At 36.7% G+C, this 22632-nt stretch overlaps 1 protein-coding gene across 6 annotated transcripts in view; it reads left to right on the top strand.

Moving 5' to 3' along the window:
- The window catches only part of NCOA2 (nuclear receptor coactivator 2), a 303539-nt gene that overhangs the window by 91451 nt on the left and 189456 nt on the right, over positions 1-22632 (top strand). For all 6 annotated transcript variants that reach the window (XM_059394696.1, XM_059394697.1, XM_059394699.1 and 3 more), the window contains exon 2: positions 17766-17822. The gene's annotated coding sequence lies outside the window, so the exon portion shown is untranslated. The remainder of the gene's footprint in view (positions 1-17765; positions 17823-22632) is intronic.

The following is a 22632-nucleotide window of genomic DNA, read 5'->3' as shown; positions in this document are numbered from 1 at the left end:
ACATTAACAGCAAGTTGGATGATCAGTCCTTTATAATCAGGGTCAAGTGTCTTCCCTGATTTCTTTCTTTCTTATTTTTTAAAAAAAGATGTATTTATTTATTTATTTGACAGAGAGAGAGAGATCACAAGTAGGCATAGAGGCAGGCAGAGAGAGAGAGAGGAGGAAGCAGGCTCCCTGCTGAGCAGAGAGCCCGATGCGGGACTCGATCCCAGGACCCTGAGCCGAAGGCAGCGGCTTAACCCACTGAGCCACCCAGGCGCCCCTCTTCCCTGATTTCTACTAGAAGTTATGATCAAGGAGTGATAACAAAGCACAGTGCATTATCTTCTTTAGCACTCCACACTTACCTACCAGTATTTTACTGAACATGTTGGAGTTTAGGCATTCAACTAAAAGGCTCTGGTGTGTAGGAGTGAGTAGTGTCAGTCCGCATGGGTTTATCATTTCTGCACTCATTTTGGTTAAAAGGAACGGTAACCTGAAGGCTGTGTCCTCTGGAGAGCATTGATTACTGACCCAGAGTTTTGTTTCTGTAATCTGTCTGAAGAGAGCTCATCAATGAGAAATGGTTCAATTCTCAGAGTTAGAAGACATATTATTGAAAATACAGTTGAGAAAGGCAGCAGTCTTCTTCAAACACACAAATACAATTTTTATATTCTCAAAAAAAGAAGCTAAACTACTGATGAAAAATTTCAGGGTGCTTGAGTGTTAATCTTTTCCATTAGGCTTATTTTTTTAAGTTCTGTTTTACTCTTGGGAAATACATACAGCTTGCTTACATATTCAGAGAGCATTTCAAGGCCCTCACTTCCCAGTGTTATACTTGAAAATGAACTAGGGTGAATAAATGGTCCATTTTAGCAGCCTGCAGAGTGCAGATTTCTTCACTTATTTCCCTTATAGAAGCTAATTATGTCATGGAGTTTGGGTAGTTTCATTTTTTTGATGTGACCTTCCAAAAAAAATGCTGTTAGTTGTTATTTCTCTTTTCTTTGGGTGGGGGTGGATCATACGTTATATTTTATTTTTACAGCTTTTTACATCTGCCAATACACTGTAACCATCTTTCTGGGTCAATAAATGTTTATTCCTCTAGTTATTCTTTTCTTTAAAATTGTGTTTTAATGTTTATTATTTAATGTTAATAATCATAATAGCTGAACACATTTTTACTTTTCTATTTTATAAGTGAGTCTTGGTTTTTAGACTTGTTCATCTTCCCTAATCGGACACTTGGAGTCTAAACTCATTTGCACAAAGGTGGCTTTTACTCCACAGCTGAAAATAGGATAACTATAGGTTGGTGATGCATACTATACTTCGACAGATTTTATGAGTCTTCTTGTGGTATTCTGTGCTTTATTTTAAAATATGACTTGTTCATGTATTTGTGGACAAGGAAGTGGCTTTTGAAATTTAGTCAGTATCTGAGAATTACCTTCCACATTCTAAAATGGATTTGAGAGAGAAGTGGGTAGGGGTGTGTGTGGGGGGACACTCGTGTAAACATTTAAGGATTAGGAAGAACAGAAATATCAGAATTTTTTAGGCAACACTGCTTCTATTCCTAAAAAAGATTTTTTTTGATGTAACTTTAAAAATGAATACATAACTTATTCTGCTGTAGTTTCTTTCATTTTTAAACATATTTAATTTGTGAATTACATAAGCATTAAATTTTATATATATGAGGGGAAGAGTGAGGTTTGAGACTAGAAGCCACAATCTCTTATTTTCTCAAAATAGCTCTCTTCACTCTGCCATGTTACCGCTATTACCAGTGACAAGTCATACCTCTTTGCCTGAAGTGGTGAGTTCTACCACTTTTAAAATACCATTACTAAAAACAGCTCAAGTTCCTAAGCTGCCTTATATTTCCAAAAGCATATGAAAGTATTTTTGGACCTGCTAAACATCATTAGATGGAAGTAAGAAGAAAGTGTATTTAGTTAATTTGTATTAGAGAATTCATAGTTGTCTGGAGGAAGGGTTATAAATGTCTCATTCCTTTGAGACTTAAATAAATTCATCAAGTGTTACAAAATCAGGAGTACAAGATACATTCAGATTAGCTAATTAGCCTTTGCCTCCGAGTTTGCTATTTTATAAATAGGGCAAAAAACCCACACCTACAATAGTTACTTCCATGTTAACTGTTAGGTTAACTGGGGCCCAGTGATTAAGTAATTTGATTCACCCTTTACTTGCAAATGTTTGCTCTCGATTTTAGACATGAATCCTTATAATATTTTAAGATTGGTTCAAATATTATTGCTGTAATGAATATTTTCCCCTAATTACATGTCTTCGCTAATACCTTTTCGAAGTGTATGCTTCTATCTGAATTGTGGTCTCTGCTAAAGTCCTTCAGTGTCAGTTCTGGGTAATTGTTGAGTATGACTGCTGAGGGTAGTGTTTTCAGGTGATGTCATTTGTATCACCAAGAGCACACTTTATGATTTTGAGAAGGTTTTTGCAGTAGTTTCTCTACTCTGAGTTGCTGTTTATTGTGAAGTACAGTATTGGATTAGCAGCTTTCCAGGAAAAATAAAGAGAAACACTGTCACATTAAATGTACACTTTTAAGATACTTCACCTTTTCAGGAAATATATATATGCTGGGGAAGTAAGAGAAAACTATAGTTTTGTTTTTTGTTTTTTGTTTTTTTTTTGCTTAGCAAATGATTTTCTTTTTTAAAAAATGTACAGAAATATTTTCAAAGATGGGTTTATTGGAATAAAAGTGCTTTAGAGTGTGAATTGGTGTTTTTTTAAAAGATTTTATTTATTTGACAGAGAGAGAGAGAGAGAGAGATCACAAGTAGGCAGAGAGGCAGGCAGAGAGAGAGGAGGGGTAAGCAGGCTCCCCGCCGAGCAGACAGCCCGATTCAGGGCTCCATCCCAGGACCCTGAGATCATGACCAGAGCCAAAGGCCAAGGCTTAACCCACTGAGCCACCCAGGCGCCCTGAGTTGGTATTTTTTAAAATGTTTGAAGTGTGTATTGATCAACACATTTGCAAAATAGTACATGAAACCGAAAAGCTTATGTACACTATTAATTTACGTATATTTTCAAATTTATTTTACCACTAGCCCTTTTGGTCAAGGGATGTACATCAATTTAGAGAACCTTGATATATGGCAGAATTTTTATGACACATTTAAGCCTATGGCATTTTAAAAAAAAATAATTTTGAGGCATAAAGGCCCCAAATTGTGTTATCTTAGGGGATTTAAGATCTAGGATATTAAGATTTAAAGAAACAATGTAGCCACTCAAAAATAGCACCATATTTTTTCTTTCTTACCGGTATATAATTTATTTTGTAGTTTAAAAGTTGCTTGCTCTGGAAGTTTAAGCAAAGCCAGGAATCAGAAGATCAGATTTCTAGGCTTTTCTGGAGGGGTTGCTGAGTGACTTTAATCAAATCACATAATCCCGGCAAACCTCCATTTTGACATTTGCCTAGTACATATAATTATTACATACTCAAAGTCCACCTCATAGAATTGTTGTAAAGATAAAATAAGAGAAAAATAATCTCTAAGTGTTTGAAACTTGTTAAGTTTAATGTAAAATTAGGGAAATGGTTATGCCTTAATATTAAGCAAATAAAAGATGCAGGTGTCTTCAAACTCTATTTATTTTGACTAATGGCCCTTTATTTGAGGACAACAGTATTATTTATTTATTTTTTAAAAAGATTTATTTTTTCTTTGACACAGAGAGAGAAAAAGAGAGAGCAAGCGAGCACAAGCAGGGGAAGTGGCTGGCAGAAGGAGAAGGATAAGCAGGCTCTCTGCAGACGTGGGGAAGCTGGATGTGGGATTCGATCCCCGGACCCTGTGATCTGAGCCAAAGGCTGTCGCTTAACGGAGCCACCCAGGCGCCCCGAAGACAGTAGAATTTTTTAGAGCTAAAGTGGGATTTGGAGAGAATTGTGCCACTCTTGTTTTTTTACTGAGAAACTGAAGCCAAGAGATAGTAAGTGATTGGCCTTGAGTCTTGTAGGGAAGTCTAGGAGGACGGCCAGGTCTCCTGACGCAAGTTCTTATTCCATGCTAGCCTCCCAAGCAGTCTAGAAGAGAGAAACAAAGAGCTACCTGTTGAGTCAGATATTCTTGAGTATCTTCCTCCCAGATAATTGTTACTTTTTATAATGAGATGTTAGTATTATCATTTTTAAAGTCCTAATTCTCATTCACTGCTCTGTTTTGACTTAATAGTATATTTTGGCTAAAATATTAAGGAATGGCTTTTTAGCAGTAGATTTTTTTTTTCTTTTGTGTCATGTTTTAAAAAAGGAAATTTTGACAAATTACTGTGTAATGTGCTAAAACTGAAATTATGAGAGAAGAGATAAACACGGGCCATTTATAATTTATTATTTGTCACACCTTTACTATTTTGACGTTTAGAGCACATAGAATTTATTAACAGACCCTCTCCACCATACCTCTTTCAGTGTTTTGAAGAGAAAATGAGAAGGTATGTTTCTTTGTGACCACTTTTGAAAATATTATCCTTTTTTTCTTTGCCTCAAATATTTACTGAGACAGAAAATAGCTTTGCTTATTTTTATTGGGCACACTTAAAAAATAACTGGGTATTGAATAAATGTGTTATCAGTCAATACATATTTGCCGAGTACCCTCTACAGAGGTGGTTTGTTAGGTGCCGATGACTTTAAGGCTTGCTATGGTCTTTGGGCCAAGAGGCCATGAACATATTTATTTACTGTTGCATTCTTTTACAACATGAGATCAAACATTTTTCTGTATTTAAAAATACCTAGTTTTAAAAAAAAAACTTTTAAAATAATTTTCTCTGTGTTCTTTTTGACCTCGTGTGAAATTTGAATAAAGAAATACTGTAAATAGAAAAAGTGTGAATAATTTTAGAACCCTCAGAATAATATGAAAGGTTAAATTGTCTATGCTTTAATAAAAGAAGCAGTTAAAATTATTTTAGTCACTGGAATAGTAAGTTTGTTTGTTTAAACTGTAGCACACCTAGACAGAAATAAATCTTGTTAAAACAACAACATACTGCTGACCTGCTTGCTTTGCCCATTCTGGGTCCCCGAATCTCGACTGCAGTAAGATAGAAAAAGTCTCCTCGGCACATTTGTAATAATAGCTCTAAAAGGTTCTTTAACCTGATACTTTATGAAGGAAAAATAAAAAGGATTAGCTACGCATGCCTTGAATTTATAGTCTGAAATGAGAATCCAGACATTTTATTGTATACTATAGTTACCTAAGGCATGCTTAGATACTGCAAACTGCAAGTGACCTTTTGTGGGATTTTGATTCAATCTTCACTTCCATCTCATAGACGAACCCCAAGTCACTCTTATGAGGTTGGTTTGCATAGCGGTTTGATCTGAATTGTTGATTATGTTATTTTTGTGGAAAACATTAAAAAGGTATACAAGAAGACACTGTTATACATAATACTTTCTAGTCTGTAAGTTCCTTGAAGTCAGAACTTTTTTTTTTAAACATCTGAAGAGCCTGTGTATATCCCTATTGATAGGTCCTGGTATTTTAAATATTTGTTGGATAAGTGAATAAATGGATTTATATTATTTTATGTACCATAATCCTCTTTTGTATCTGATACCATTCTGGTTTCTAGCTAGTCTAACTGAGACATTTCCTTTTTTGCTTTAACGTCTTTATTACTATTTATGAAAAGCTGTTAGTTTTTATTCTAGTTATCTGTTGCTTAAACTATTATGTCTCCTAATTCTGGGGTTAGGAATTTGGACAGGGCCTGGCAGGGATGGCTTGTTTCTGTTCCATGATATGTGGAATCTCAGCTGATAAGACCAGGAACTGTTAGGAGCTGTGACGCTGGGGGGCTGGCTGAGCATATCTTTTTCTTATGGCCTCTTCACATGACTAGGTTGGGCTTCCTCATAGTATGGAGGTTTCAAGGTAGTCAGACATATGTAGCAGCTCAGACTCTGAGATAAAGGGCTCCAAAGTCCTAGGCTGCAGGTTCAAAGCTCTGAAGTTCCAGAATATCACTTCTGCATTAGTGTGTTGGTCAGGCCAGTCACTATGGCAACCCCAGTATCAGGAGGAGGAGAGTTACTCTTCACTTCTCAGTGGGAGGAGTGGCAAAGAGTTTATTGCTGTCATGAGTCTTCCAGTTTCTAGTCTTTATGTATTACTTGCCTTTGTTACTATTAACCTTATTAGGTTGTGTTTTTATTATAGGATGTTCAGCAAAACGTCTGCTGTTAAGTACTTAGGGACCTGATGGTAGCTCCTTTCTCCCAGTCTCCACACTGTGTTGTGGCTTGACTGCCTGGAGTGCTCTTTGTCTTAGACCTGTGCTAGGGAGGAGCGTTAAAAATTTCTTTGGGTAGAAGCAAGAACTTTTTGGTTGGGAGTTCATGCTCAAAATGAATTTTCCCCATGATGCCAGAAGGGAGTACCTATATTTGTATTTCTGTGTGCGTGTGTGCATGTGAGTGTGTGCACACATGTGTGTAGAAATACACCATTTCATACTAGATGGCAGTGGTACTTAGAGATCTTGATCTATGTGTTATTAAAAATTTTCCCCTAGGGCGCCTGGGTGACTCAGTGGGTTAAAAGCCTCTGCCTTTGGCTCAGGTCATGATCTCAGGGTCTTAGGATCAAGCCCCTTATCGGGCTCTCTGCTCAGCAGGGAGTCTGCTTCCCTCTCTCTCTCTGCCTTTCCTCTCTGCCTACTTGTGATCCCTCTCTCTCTCTCTGTCAAATAAAAAAATAAAATCTTAAAAAAAAAAAAAATCTCCCCCCAAATCTAGGGAACTGATGACAGGATTGCCAAATTTTGAATTTTGTCAAGTTATTACATGAAAAAAAATGACCATGAGCTACAACCACCATTTCAGAAAAAAAGAAGGAAAATTTAACCCCACAATATAATAAGTTCACAATCTAATAATAAAGGAGAATGCTAAAATTTAATAAAATTTACCTCTATAGAAAAATAAACCTCTGCATTTTTCCCCCTCATTTAGGTTTAAACCTGGAAAAGCTTTGTTCTTGAGCTGTACACAGACATCTTAGGAACCACTCTGGTAGGGCCTTATTTTGATCTGTCAGCAGAATTAAAAAAAAAAAAAAGTTGTACCTGAAGGATTTTTCAAAATCTACATTTCATAGCCATATTTATTATGTAAACCTTGGGGGAATTAACTGATGTAATGGTCCTTCTGAGAAACATCCATTTTAGTCTATGTTACTCGATTCCTTTTCAGTGCAGAAAGGTGTTAGTTTCATTAGGACCTATAAAACAAAATAAGATTTAAATTACCAGAGCCAGGCAGTGTTGTCTGGTCGTAACAGAGTTGCTGTTTGCAATCTGCTGAGCTCAGGTTCCATCCAGTTCAGCATATCCTATTATTCGTGTGAAGATACTTCACATCTCTCCTGTTATTTGTCTTTCCTTAAACTAACAGGAAGCTTTGTTTCTCAACACTTGGTATGAAAGACATTGAAATAATGCTAGTCTTAGTCTTACTCCACCTGTAAGCATAAATGCGAGTACCGAAATGAAATGACAGAAAGTCATCAGTGATAATAATGGTTATCCATATGATTTAGCATATCTATATAAGTAATTTTAGATTATCATTGGAACAAAAATATGATACTAGAAAATTTTGTGGACATTTGTTTATGCTCTTGGACTTTGAGGCTCCCAGATGGAGGAAAAATTCAGCCACCACGGGTTGTTTTCCTAGCTCTTCCACGTTAGATTTTAGAATTGCTTTCTTTTTTTTTTTAATTCAATTCTTTGTGTGGGATAAAGTTCTCTTCTTGTCACAGCTCTTGAAAATTTTTCTTCACACCTGTCTTTTAGCCTGCAATAGTAGTATTTTCTTCCGTTTTCTTTGCTTATATAGGCATAACAGGCCGATAATTGAATAATCTTGTTAGTGACGCATTTTGGGGCAACTCAGTGGGTCGTACTGAGTGAATTTGTTGGGTGACTGATGCTTGTGGCTATTTTTGTAATAGCTGGATGTTAGAAAGCATCTCCTTGACACCAAATTGTTTTTTCTGTGTGGGGAGGAAGGTGGTGGGTAGGGCCAGAAGTGCAGAGGAGTGGAGCCCGGGAGAAGGAACTGAGATGGAAACAACAGAGGAGAGTGGAGGGCTTGAATTCAGAAGAACAGAGATCCCACTACTAGTTCTTCCTCTTGGTTAACTTCAGCAAATCACTTAAGTTCTCTGACTTAGTTTCCTCACCTGCAAAATGGAATTGATAGATGCCATGTGAATGAAACCTGTTTGTGGGAAATAGTAAAAATAATGCTGCTAACAATTGTATCACAGCAGCTGATACCTGATACTTAACAAAAAGTAGTTCTCCTCCTAACCCTGTATATTTTGTATTGTTAGATTTTTTTTTAAAAAGATTTTACTTATTTATTTGTCAGAGAGAGTGCACAAGCAGGCAGAGTGGCAGGCAGAGACAGAGAGAGAAGCAGGCTCCCTGCTGAGCAAGGAACCTGATGTGGGACTTGATCCCAGGACCCTAGGATCATGACCTGAGCTGAAGGCAGCAACTTAACCCACTGAGCCACTCAGGCGTCCCTGTTAGATGTTTTCTTACATGTTCTAGATTCACAACTAAGTTACCTGTCATACATTTTAGTGTATGTAATGCCCTTCTGTGATGTGAAGGTTGACACATAAATTTGATGATGATTTCTATAGTAGTTAAGATATGATGGGAAAACCAGTGTCTTTAAGGTAGTGTTTGTTTTGGGGTTCATAGAAACTGCTTTAGTAAGATGATGGGGTGAGGTACTGTTGTTGTCAGGTACTAGTGAAGTACTAATCTCTTTGAACTTTAGTTTCCCTCTTTAAAATGAGTAGTTAAAACAAGTTATTTTCAAGTTTCTTCCAGAGCTAAATTTTTATTCAGAATGGTGCTAATGCCACAGGATTCCCATTTCCTCCAATATTCTTCACTGTTTTTGTCAGAACCTAGACATGCAGCAAAATGAAAAACTGCATTTTACATTTTTTAACAGAATAGGAAACTATATAGACCCACACAATAAAGCAAATTTCTGATGAAATATCTTTTTTGGTAATAATTCTTCTGAGTGACAGTTGGATCCATGGGTTGACTCAGTGAGATCATACAGACAGACAATAAACATTTGACTAGGTACTAACTGTACTCCAGGGATAAGCTCTCCATTTTCCAACATAGTAAGTTGCATAGCTTTTTTCTTAGGAATCTGGTACTCATTTTTGGAATACCATATTCTTGCTGGAACTCTGTAAAATATTGCTACATTTAACTATCTTATATAAATTTATAATTTTACTTTTAAAAACTTACCTGTGACATAAGATCACAACCATGAACATGTATTATACATATGTGTAAACTGTTTTCAGCTTTTGAAAAGTACCATTTAGGGCTTGCTAGCTACTTTCCCCTCTGCTTTTATTTATTTTTTTAAAGATTGGTGCTGCCTAGCAGGTGATCAGAGTGGTACAAACTTAATGCCAGGAGCCAGGTGGTCATAGGCTTGACACCAGCTCCATCACATGTCCTATAACTTTAGAGAAACTGTGTTACCTTTTCTTGATTATAAAATAGGTGTGACGGGGGCGCCTGGGTGGCTCAGTGGGTTAAGCCGCTGCCTTCGGCTCAGGTCATGATCTCAGGGTCCCCGGATCGAGTCCCGCATTGGGCTCTCTGCTCAGCGGGGAGCCTGCTTCCTCCTCTCTCTCTCTCTGCCTGCCTCTCTGCCTGCTTGTGATCTCTCTGTCAATAAATAAATAAAATCTTTAAAAAAAAAAAAAATAGGTGTGACGGAACATCTTTTTAAGAAGACTCCTATCCTCCTTCTTACTCTGTGTGTGTGTGTATGTATGTAGGGGGAACTAATGAATATTGCTTTTATTGTGTTGAAATGATGATTAGCTTAATATGGTCATATGCTTTTGAAAGGTGTGCCCCCTCCCCCCCTGCCCCGCCCCTTTTAGGAGATGGGAACTGACTTTGACAATGATTTGGGGAAAGAGGCCTGTCCTGAGAGAGAAAAACAGAAACTCAGAGCGGGGACAGAAAGTTTGTGCTGGTCCTTGTGAGGCTGGTTTTTGAAATTACTGCTAGTGCTGGGGGTGAAGATGGTGTCCCTGCCCTATGTAGGCAGATTGTGTAGTTTGTGTTGCTTTGGTACAGTTACTTACCTCTTGTTGCTCCATGGTACTGAGGTACTGAGGTAAGTTTTACACAGGCTTGTGTGCATTGTCCTCAGGGGTATTAGGGAAGGGTTGTAGGCTCATTTTGTATCAGTCAGAGTGGTCATTGCAGCATTGATTAGGGAGGAAAACCTCAGGAGAAGGTAAGTTTATGAGAAGAGTCCACAGTCCTATTTTATTTTCTCTCCCTAAGTGGATTTCTTTCCTCTACTGTTGATATTTGCAGGATATACATTTTATTAGGGAAGGTAGACATTTTCTCTCAAACTGGTTTGTTGCGAAAAATAAACTGATAATATGTGGAAATCCTCTACTATTCTGGTATATACAGTAAGCTTCAGGAGCTATTTTCATTTTAAGGAGAATGAAAGGAAACATCCCAGGCAAAGATTATCTGCATTATTTGGAGAAAAACAGTTAAAATTCTACTTGTTGCATGTTGGGGCCTTTTATTTTGGGAAGACTGATTGGTTGTCAGATTGGCATGCTGTAGTCTTGGTTGGGAGTCATTTCTGAGCCTTATATCTTTGTTTAAGAAAGATTAATTTCTGCTCAGTAACTTGTTTTTTCTATTCTTTCCCATAATTCCATTGAAGACTGTATTATTGTGTGAATTTTGGGCCTAAGCTCCCTAATTAGAGCACCAGGACTTCTGTAGGAGCGTTGTTTAAAAATCACTAATCTAGCAGCAGGTTGTTTCCTTAACCAAAGGGGGGGGACAAAACCTTAGCCTTGCCCTCAAGAAGCCCACAGTCTAGAGGGGAAGATTAATTTTGCGGGATATACATGAGGTATATAATGATAGTAATCATATTACCTCAGCATGAGGTAATAATGATAGTAATCATTTGCACATGCTGTGCCAAAATCCTTGTATCCTATTCATTTGTCAATACTCTCAGTTTCTTCAGTCTGCTTTGTATCTTTGTCATTCCAGTGAAAATGTCTTAGGAAGGTCATCAGCACGTTCAGCTTGCCAGAGCAAGTAGAAACGTGGACTTCTGAGTAGCATGGAGAACTCTCTTCTTGGAACTGTCTCCTCTTGGACTCTGTAGGACCTGTCTTTGCTGGTCTTCTTTCTGCCTCTGTCTTCTCCCTAAGTAATGTTAATCATTTCTTTGGATGTAAATGCGATATTTATGGTAGTGACTCCACAATTTTTTTTTTTTTTTACCCCTGCGCCCCCAGTGACTCCAAATTAGTATCTTTAGTTCTCTTCCAGATGTGAGCCTTGTTCATTCAGCTACATGTATGACATTAATTTTTCCTGTAAGTCTGTCTCTGGACAAGAATACTATTCTTTGAAGAGTTACTGTTTTATGATAGTTGCTTTATTTTCTTTGGTTCGGACCATTGTGAGAGACAAAAATGAAAGGAATGATCATATGAGATTTATGAATTTGATGGGTAGGCTGTTTTTCACTATATCATATACATCAATTATATATGTGCACCTGCCTGTAGCTTAGGAATTTTTTATTATTATTTATTTATTTAAATTTTGCTTAGGGATTTTTAAACTGATGATATATCCTTTCCTATATATTTGTTTTGAACTTTTTTTTACATTTAGTGTAGAAGTTATTCAATTATAAATCTAAGTCTCTACTTGTTTTAACTTACAATTAACTGAACTGAAAGCATTTTATTAAACTGAATTAAAGTAACAAAAGAATATCTTAAGATGGGGCTTCAGTAATTTAGGCACGAGTTCTCAAAAACAGAAGATTTCTCTAAGCAAAACCTCAAGTTTAAGAACCTTAAGTTAGATGTATAATAGACAGAATGAGTAGTTGGAAAGAATAATTACAAGGTCAATTAATGTTAATACAAAAGTTATGAACTAAATGTCGTTTTAAGGCAGTCTTTAGATGACACTGTTGAGTCTCTTAAAAGACTTTGGAAAATGAGAATTATTTGTTAAAGAGTTTAATTAGTTAAGAGTCATTGTCTGTAGAGTAGGTAGAGACTTTTAAACAAAGAAAACATAAGCTGTCTGAAGTATATATAGAAGTTAATCAGTTACCTTATAAATTATTCTTGAGTAGTCTAGGTGTTATTTTTAGCATCAGCTTAATAATTGGGAAAGAATTATACCTTATATAGTCCACATTCTTTATACATTATTTATATTATTAAGACTTTTGCAACATCAAATTTGGGATCTTAATATTATAATATTTTGTAATTAATAAGAACATTTACATATTTAATATTATATTGCTTAATATTTAATAGAATATTTTATTAAAATTTGTGGAAGCCATACTTTAGGTTACCTTTTCATATTATATAAAATGTATGTAATATAGATAAAATAAAAATACATTGTCTTGTTTAATAATCTGAAATAGTTCTCATAATTAAGTCTTGAAAGTATGACTTTCCTCTTGATGTATTACAGTTTGAAACATGCCGAATTAAAGATATGTTCTCTGGGGTCCCTGCGTGGCTCAGTTGGTTAAGCATCTGCCTTCAGCTCAGGTGATGATCTCAGGGTTCTGAGATCAAGTCCCCTGACAGGGTTTCCTGCTCAGCAGGCAGTCTGCTTCTCCTTCTGCCTCCCCCTCCCCTTGCTTGTGCTTGCTCTCTCATGCTCTCTCTCTCTCTCTCTCTCTGATGAATAAATAAATAATTTTTTTTAAAAAGGCATGTCTGTTAAGTTATTTGAGAGTTTTTATGTTTTTAAGCCAAAAGAAAACAAATTATCGTACTACCACTGCATTAGTCCCGTGACCTTGGACAGAGTGCTTCACTTGTCAGTTACATTTCCATATCTACAAAATGGAGGTGAGAGTAGCAATACCTGCCTCTTAGAGATGTCAGGAGGATGAAAGTGGGTAACTTATATAAAGCCCTCTGCCAGAAGCATTTAAGAAATAGCAGTGATTGACGATGATGATGGTGGTGGTGCTGGTACACAGAACAGCAGTCTGTGGCCCATCTCTCATTTTGGTCGCACGACATGCTCTTTTAGCTGGTATCGCAGATGTCACTTCATTTTCTTCCTAGCTTGCTTTGCTTCCTCTGGCTCTGTTCCTAACTCTTCATGTAAATAGATAGATCGAGAGAGAGAGAGAATGGAGGCTATCTTCTCCTAACCCTCTGCTACCTTTTGAAAAATCATCAATCTGTAGGTTTAATGTTGTCAGCAATCTTTTTCCATGCGATGTGTGCTCAGTCCTGGTTTTTTTGCCTCAAAGTCATGATGTGCTATTTGTGTAGCCAAGTTGATGCTCTCCTTGTCAGATGTTTGCACCATTTGCTACTAAAATTGCCTTTTTTGGGGTGCCTGAGTGGCTCAGTGGGTTAAGCCTCTGCCTTGGGCTCAGGTCATGATCTCAGGGTCCTGGGATCGAGCCCCACATTGGGTTCCCTGCTCAGCAGGGAGCTTGCTTCCCTCTTCCCCTCTGCCTGCCTCTCTGTCTACTTGTGAGCCCTCTCTCTTTGTCAAACAAATAAAATCTTAAAAAAAAAAAAACCCATAGAACTGCCTTTGTCCCTTACATCCCTTTAGTGACACAGTAATCATAACTATCACCTAGGAAGAAAGGGCAGGTACATAGTGGTTTTTTTTTTTTTAAGATTTTATTTATTTATTTGACAGACAGAGATCACCGGTAGGCAGAGAGGCAGGCAGAGAGAGAGGAGGAAGCAGGCTCCCCGCCAAGCAGAGAGCCCGATGCAGGGCTCGATCCCAGGACCCTGGGATCATGACCTGAGCCGAAGGCAGAGGCTTTAACCCACTGAGCATTGAAAAAATTGAGGTATAAATTGCATAGCATGAAATGCACCCATTTTAAGGGTATTATAGGATGAGTTTTAGTGAACGTACGCAGGTATGTGTGCCTTGTGTTTCCTACACATCTTTCTTTAGAATCACCCACAATCTAGTTTTAGAACCAGTCTGTCAGCCCGAAAGTTCCCTTGTATCAATTTTCAGGCGCTCCCCACTTCTGTTCCTTAACTCAGGACGGCACTAACCTGTTTTTCCCTCTGTAGTGTTACTTTTTCTAGAAATTTCAAATTAATGGAATTACATAACATGTTATCTTTGGCTTCTTTGATTTGGCACGTGTTTTTAAGGTTCATGTTGCTGCATTCACCAGTCATTCACTCCTTGTTGTCGAGTGGTATTCCAATGCATGGTGTCCTGCATTCTAGAAAATCCATCCTCCAAAGATAAACAGTTGGGTTGTTTGCACTTTCCAGCTGTTCTAAACATAACTGCTAGGATCATCCTTGCACAACTGCTTGTATGGTCATCTGTCCCCAAGAGAAGTGAAAACACACATTGGTATGAAATTGTTGGGTTATAGGATGAGAAACTTCCAAACCATTTTTCATTTTATCAGGTTTTTTCTTTTGTGGTCTTCATTTTTATTTTATGCAATTAAAATATACATGCATTTATGTGGTATAATAGCTAAAAATTTTTTCCTAATCTAAAATGATTTTCTCTAAGATGGTCTCCTACAGGTTTTGTAGTTTAGTTCTTACTTTTAGGTCTATGTTCCTATCCATTTTGAGTTAATTTTTGTACATGGTACAAGGTAAAGGTCAAGGTTCTTTTTCCCTCTCTATGTGTATAACAGTTTTGGGCATCATTTGTTGAAAAGACTGACTTTTTCTCATTAAATTACTTGGGACCTTGTTGAATATAAATTGATATAAATGTGTGGGACTGTTCCTGGACTGTGTTCTCTTCTGTTGTTTAGCCTTATGCTAATACCCCACTGTTTTGATTGAACTTTATAGTAATATTTGAAATTAGGTAGTTTTTTTTTTTCCAACTGTTGATGTCATTTTAAGGTAGCCCTGGTTCAGAAATTTCCCAGCAGTCTCTCTGGAGGGTTATCAGCAGATAAGGCCATTAGGACGTTCCAAGGAAAAGTGGTTACTGAGGGTAGGACAGGCCTGAAGCTTCTACTTTTTCATCATTTCGTTGGGTTACTTGACAGAGCTAGCATAATTTAGCAGGATCATATACTTGGTAGGATAAATGTAATGCCTACTCTATACCAGGTGCTTTATGTAATCATCTCATTTAATACTGCTGCAAACAGGACATTATTATCCTCATTTTATATTTGAGTTCACAGTAATACTTCCTACGTCACATACCTAAGCTGCTGCTAATGATAGAATAATATTAACAGCAGCAGTATTTATATGATAAAGCCAGGTTTCGAAACTGGTCTGTCTGATGATGCTTAACCATACGAGATTCTTTCCACCATTTCATGCTGTCTTCTTTTTCTTTTCTCTTCTTCTTCTTCTTTTGTTTAATATTTAATTACTTATTTTAGAGAGAGAATTTGGGGGCGGGGGGACCAGAAGGAGAGAGTCTCAAGCTGATGCCATGCTGACGGTTGAGCAATCTCACCACCCTCAGATCTTGACCTCAATTGAAAACCGAGAATCGGAGGCTTAAGGGACCGAGCCACCCAGGCACCCCTCCATGCTGCCTTTTAACGGTGACCCTTTGCTTTGTGGAGAGGCAGTTTGTCTTTTTAAGCTCTACCGTGGAAATAGCAATGGTAGTAAGAAAGAAGAAGGTGACATGTATCCCTCCACCCTTTCTTGTAAGGTTCCTGCCTCCCTTGTGTCTGCCAGGATCAGGAAAGACTTCTTCCCCTCTCCCTTCCTTGAAATGCATTTCTGAAGGAACTTGGTGAAAAGCTGCCGAGAGTAGAGCGATGTGGCTTTCTGGCAGAATTGTTACTGCCCGCACTACTGGCTTAAATGACTGAGATTTTCCCTTAGTAACTTCTAAGACATTTTGTGATTCTGTGTTTTTAAATATTTTATTAATACTTCTTATTCAGAATGTTACACTAAGATATTCTGTACTGTGGAAATGATCCACACCTTTATGTGTCCTATATCTTTTATCAGCATGGGTATGTTGGCACCTTCTCATACTCTCTTAGCACATGAGTGAAAACTTACTGAAAATTGTAGATCAAGCAGTAATAGTTTAATAACATCACTCCTACTAAAAGTCACAACTTTTGGCTGTTGATTGTTGCATAGTGTGATGTCCTTGAGCGAATTAGTTGTTGGTATAGAAGTAGTTGTTGCTTAAGTAGGCCAGCATAATGAATACATTTAGCCTAGCAGAGCCAGAAAGAATTGATGACTCCTATTACATAACAGTTTATTGCACACTGCTCACTGACTGCCACTTGAGGAGAATCCATTCGTTTTACTTACTGTGATAACTTCTTATTTGCATACAGATTTTCTTTTTGTTTTTCATGAATCATCTCTAACACCCTAGCTGCATTTCATTACATTGGATGATCTCCAGATCTCCAGCCCGATCAGGTCCTGGTAAAACTCAAAATGGACTTTTTTCTCTTTTCTTCCCCTTTAGACCTCTTTAGATTTAAAGTAGTAAACATTAATACACAGAAAACAACATAAGCATGTACTTGTTTGTATTCCTTACTGTGCATCTTGGAAACAAAATTCTTTAGTGCAGTGGAAATGGTTCTTGTGTGGATCAGAAAAAATGCTGCAGGTTCCTTTGGAGTTACAAAGTCTTTGTTCTCAAAGATACATGCAGAAGAGCAGGTGCCTTCATGATTAAATGCTTATTTCTTCCTTACCTACATTTGCTCTTGTAAAATGTTAAGATTGTCATATATGTACATATAATTCATATATGTGACTTATATGGCATATTTATATGTCACATATATTTATGGCATTTTTGCATCATTTTACTCGTTTTTTCTTTAAAAAGAAATTTTTTTTTTTAATTTGTCAGAGAGAGAGAGGGAGAGAGAGCGAGCACAAGCAGACAGAATGGCAGACAGAGGCAGAGGGAGAAGCAGGCTCCCTGCCGAGCAAGGAGCCCAATGTGGGACTCAATCCCAGGGCACTGGGATCATGACCTGAGCCAAAGGCAGCCGCTTAACTGACTGAGCCACCCAGGCTTCCCTCAAGTTTTTTCTTGAGATAAATTATTCTGTCACTTTTGAACTTCTTTATATAATTATGACTTAGATTTTTATTTTGACAGTTTCGAGCCTTTTGATTCCTTACAGTAAACTATGAATCAACAAATTCAGATTGCAAATGTGAGTTTTATTTATTTGTTTACTTAGCCAACATTTACCATGCACTGTGTTATTATGCACTGGATGCTGGGCTGGTCCAGAGGGGGCGGTCTCAACATAGGGATCTCTGGTCTCTGCTTCTCAGCTTCCAGTGCTCCTGATGAGACCTAAGCAGATACAAGGAAATGTAGTAAGAATTATGGTGGGAACTCAAAATGTAGACTAGACACCTCATAATTCACAATGAAATGAGGCTTTACATATTTTACTTTTTTTTTTTTAACAAAATAGAAGTAATGCAGCAAGTCTACTTCTTGATTTATCATGCAATTTAATGGCGAGATGTTATTAATGAGTTACTTTTATATTGGTTGTAAAAATCACATCCACCTTAATGAGTCCGAGAGGATTCTGGGTCTTTTTATTCACGTTTGCTTGTTTGTTTGCATTGCAGATTTCTCTTGGATTTGGCTACAGATTTATAGATCTTCTGCACTGTGTACAGGCACAGGTGAGTCAAAGTTCAGTCATTCTGTTGGAATATTTTGATTTTTAAGTAAACTCAAATATTTAAAAAGTATAGTTCAGCAAAATAAATTGTAAACAAAGCAAATATAAATAAGAAACAAAATGTACATTTCTCAGCATTTCTGTTGTGTTATAAAAATTCTGTGGGAATATGTTTAGAAATGAATTTGAAGGTAAGGTGATCTTACCATTTATCAGTGTTTACTGTGTATATTTGGGAAGAGTTTACACATACCCATTGGATGAGGTGATAGAGAATGTCCCATGCATTTGTATATAAATTTCTTTTTGTATATAAATAAAAGAATAGCTACTGTTGATTGTGGCAGCAAATGGAGCTAAATGTTTTAAATTTAGTGAGCAGGCTTTTCTTGTCCAACTAGTCTGAAATAGCTTGTCAGTCACTTCTTAATACACAATCCTGATAGATTTTTATCATGATATTTATTATCACCTGATATATTCTTATTTTTTTATAGTCTTCCCTACGAAAATATAAGCTACATGAAAATTGAGACCATTTTTGTCTTGGTGAAAAAAATGGTATCCCTGACTTGTAGAATAGCACCTGGTATATGGGAAAGACTGAATGAATGTTTGCTTATTTATTGGGTAGTAAATACTAAGAATTTATTTATATTCAGAGTCATTGAACTCTGCTTCTATAAATAAAAGCTAGAAATAGTTTTTATACTGTTTTTAAATATGAAATTAATTTGTATCAGATAAAGTATATGGGTCTTAAATGTTCTGAAAAATTACCGGTGTTGCATATTTTCTGTCCTAAAGTATGCTTAATCAGGATAGAATTCAGCGGATAATGCCTCCAATTCTCTATTTATTTTGTCACTACCCTAGAAGGTTCTTTCAAGTTACGGACAAACCTGAAGCAGGTCTGAGAACTTCTTACTTACTTCCTTACTGGATTATGCTACCATATCGGATAGGTTTTGTGGTATCTTGGTAGGGTGAGGGAATTGAAAATCTCTAAAAACCAGATAATTTAAAAATTTCCTACTACCTGTCATTGGAGACAAAGTTTAACTTCCTTACTTAGTTTTCGGTTTCTAGATTGGGGAGATTTTGGGGAGATTTTTTTGGTCATTTTTCCACCGTCTATATTGATGTTTGAATTCATTATCCTAGAGCTATAGGAGGGATGCTTGGCTGACTCAGTTGGTAAAGCATACTGCTCTTACTCTCTTGACCTTGGTGGTGAGTTCCAGCCCCACACTGATCATTGAGCTTGCTTACATACATACATATATATATACATACAGCTATAGGAATATGCAGACCACCTATTTCCTTGTGTCCTTGACAGTTTTCTTTAGGTGTTCCAAGTTACTGGTTGCTATTATTGGTTTCTTGGTTTGTTTTGTATGTTTTGTTTTTTGATCTTTCTTCAGGCTTTGGTCTCTTCTGCCACCATGATTTTCATATATAGAAAGAATTAAGTCTGATCTTTAGGGTTTTTTCTTTTATTTGTTATTCACATTTAATTTTATAACTGCAACTTGCAGAGATTCCCTTGATAATAGTAATAACAGCAGCTATTACTTATTGGTCTCTTACTGTGTGCCAGGGATTATGTAAGTGCTTTTGAGTTATCTTTAGAATAAACAGATAAGGAAATTGAAGCTTAGAGAGGTTAAGTGACTTTTCCAAGGTCATATCAAGTAAGTGGCAATTTGCCACTCCAAAGACCTTGATTTTAACCACCAAGCTCTATTTTATGTCTAAATGGTCCTGAATACAAGCATATTTGTGGCAGTAAGTATAATATAGAAAAATCATATTGATACGTGAGGACTTCAAAATTAATTTAAAAGTCAAACATTATTTTGCTTCTATTTCATTAGCAGGTCCTAACTTTTAACCTTTATTTCAAACTGTGAAACATGACAACTCATTAACAATTTAATGACTACCTAAACAGTTCTACTAAGTTGGAACTAAAGTTCCATCCTGTTACTTTCATTTCATGCTCACTTTTGGGGACGGGGAAGAAGCACATGGGGGAAAGCTATTTGGTTTCGTTTTTCCATTATAAATGTGGTATGCGATGAATCAGCATTCTTTATCCCTTGAAATATTAGAAATTATAGTTTACAGATGGCATTTATAGTTTGTAGATGAATCATTTTTCTTAGAACAGGTTGTATGAAATGTAGTGACTATAGAATTACTTAGAATCCTTATCTTGAAAGGTAAAATAATTTATATCTGGTAAAATATTTTTAATTATTTAAGAAATGAAGTGGCATGGTTTTGAGAGCAGAGTTGGTTCAAACAGAACTTCAAATAGAACTTTATTTAGTTTAGTTTCGGAGCTGAGAAGGACATTATATAAAAATATTTTGAGTCTTACATGTATAATATTGTGGACAAAATGTTCTTGAAGACGGTGTTGTTGAATACATCATAAAAATTTTGATTTGAGAACAAGATTGATTATATTTCCTCACACTTTTCAACAGGTTTGTGTCTATGAGTACAAATACAAATTTCAGATTTGAGTGTATGGAAAGGGAATTCTGTAGTTTGAATTAAAAAGTCAAAATTTATTTAACAGACCAAACTGTGCTTTTTAATCTATATCTACATCAGTATTTCCATTCCACTTTCACATTTTAAGCATTTTTAAAGTTAGCCAGTAAAATATTCTTAGAATTGATAGTCAAAACAGGAGCAAACATTAGATAAATCTGTTTGACAATATAGCCTTGAAATGTAATTTTCTCTTCACTATGGAAAATGAACTCAGTGTGGAATCATATGTACTTTGTATTTATTTTTAAGTCTGTTTTCTGTATGCCAGAAGATTTGGGATGGGAGAACATGGTAGGGGAGGAGTGGGTGAAGAATTGTTTACACCCACTAGTTAGAGCCAAACTCTTCAATACTAATAGATGGAGAGGGAAGTTGTCCAAAGTACAATAAAGTGTGATACACTTCTTGTAATACTAATATACTTTATTGTGTACTAAATACTAAAAATCTTATTAAGCATTTCAAGACACAAAAGAAATTATGTCCATGTTACCTATGACATAGTTGAAAATACATTTCAAGTGAGTATTTGTTGGGTTTTGAATTCCCTCTTCATTCATAGATGTGAGATGAATGATTGACTGCCTGATTTAACTAAGAGATGTCTAAAAGTCCCCTGAACACAGGGTGGCTTGATTTGAATAGGAGATCTGAGCCATTGAAAATCAGTATTAATATATACAAACATTGAAAGCATTTAAATATATATATATGTTGCTTTAGGCCAAATCTGCAGACATTTAATAGTATTGCTACTTGGTGGTGTTTCTTTGAAATGTCAGCATGGTAGGCACTGTGATCTGGAAAGTAACAAATATTTTGACAGCTGCCAAAATGCCCTCAGTCATTTAACTGTGGGAGCTGGAATCCTAACCCTAGCCTCCCTGGGTAGACTCTTCTGGTTTCGGGGAGCAGAGCGGACTGCTGAACTCAGGCCTACTGGTAGGTGGAAATTGCCTTGCAGTGGGTATTACTGACACAGAGCCATCAGTTGGAAACTGTTTGGATGACAGGCCAGTTTTGAAAGCATTTTTACTATTCCACTTTCCTCCTTTTTTATATACACACTAGTGTAAACAGACTGGCCTACTTTTCCCCACAAAGCTAAATTCATTCAGCACTCTTACCTTTCCTTTCTTGCTCCCCTCTTTCCTTTTACGTTTGGGCCATGACTCTTTTCCTTTTGATTCTCCTTCCTTTTGGAAATATTTATTAATTATTTATATTGTGCTATACTATGCTAAGTCCCGTGGAAACTAGCACTTTCAATACCCCAGATTATTCAACTGGAAAAGGAATATTGCTACAGGCTTAACTCCATATTTCCTTGCTCAGTGTTTTCACATTGAATTTTGGCTTTCTGATTTTTTTTTAAAGAAAAAACCTGAGCATTGATTTGTGAATGTCTTTTCTTACTAAAAGTCTTAATCTGCCCACGGTAGTAGAGGTTGTAGCACCAGCAATGACAACAAAAAGCTGTCTGTCGTAAGTAAATGTTTCATTTGTATGGAGTTCACAAGGCTTTCAAAGTGGACTCTGGGAAAGGTACACACCTCCTGAGGTAAGTGTGCTGTGCTTCAGGTTGAGATAATCACAGAGTCTAGGGAATCTGTTTAGAACCATATCCTTGCTATTTCCATAGGTACAGACAAGCGGAGTGTTGTTGTTAAGTGTAGAGTGTTGTTGAAAAACATACCAGAAATACAGGGGAGCCTCATTTTTCTGATTGACTTAAATTTTGGAATAGCAAAATTTAGAATTGCAGACAGCAATTTAAAAACATGGTTTTGGGGACTCCTGGGTGACTCAGTCGGTTAAGCATCTGCCTTCGGCTCAGGTGGTGATCCCAGGGGCCTGGGATCAAGTCCCGCTTCCGGCTCCCTCAGTGGGAACTCTGCTTCTCCTCCTGCCTGCCACTCCCTCTGCTTGTGTTCTGACAAAAAAATAAATAAAATCTTTAAAAAATAATAAAAACATGTTTTTAAATAAAATTCATAAGGCTGTTTCTTAGATTATAAGAAAGTTGAGTTTCAGTTTAGAGCCATTTTACTGTGAGATCACTTAATTTTCTTTTCTTTTTTATAAAGATAGATAGATAGATTGATTGATTGATTGATTGATTTGAGAGCGAGGGAGAGAACAGGGAGCCTGAGGCAGGACTTCCTACTGCTGCGACTCTGGGATCCTGACCTGAGTCCCTGAGCTGGAGGCAGATGCTTAACTGACTGAGCCACTCAGGC

The sequence above is a fragment of the Mustela nigripes genome, chromosome 3 (assembly GCF_022355385.1).
Source record: "Mustela nigripes isolate SB6536 chromosome 3, MUSNIG.SB6536, whole genome shotgun sequence".
Lineage (NCBI taxonomy): Eukaryota > Metazoa > Chordata > Mammalia > Carnivora > Mustelidae > Mustela > Mustela nigripes.
This window is presented reverse-complemented; position numbering and strand designations above follow the sequence as displayed.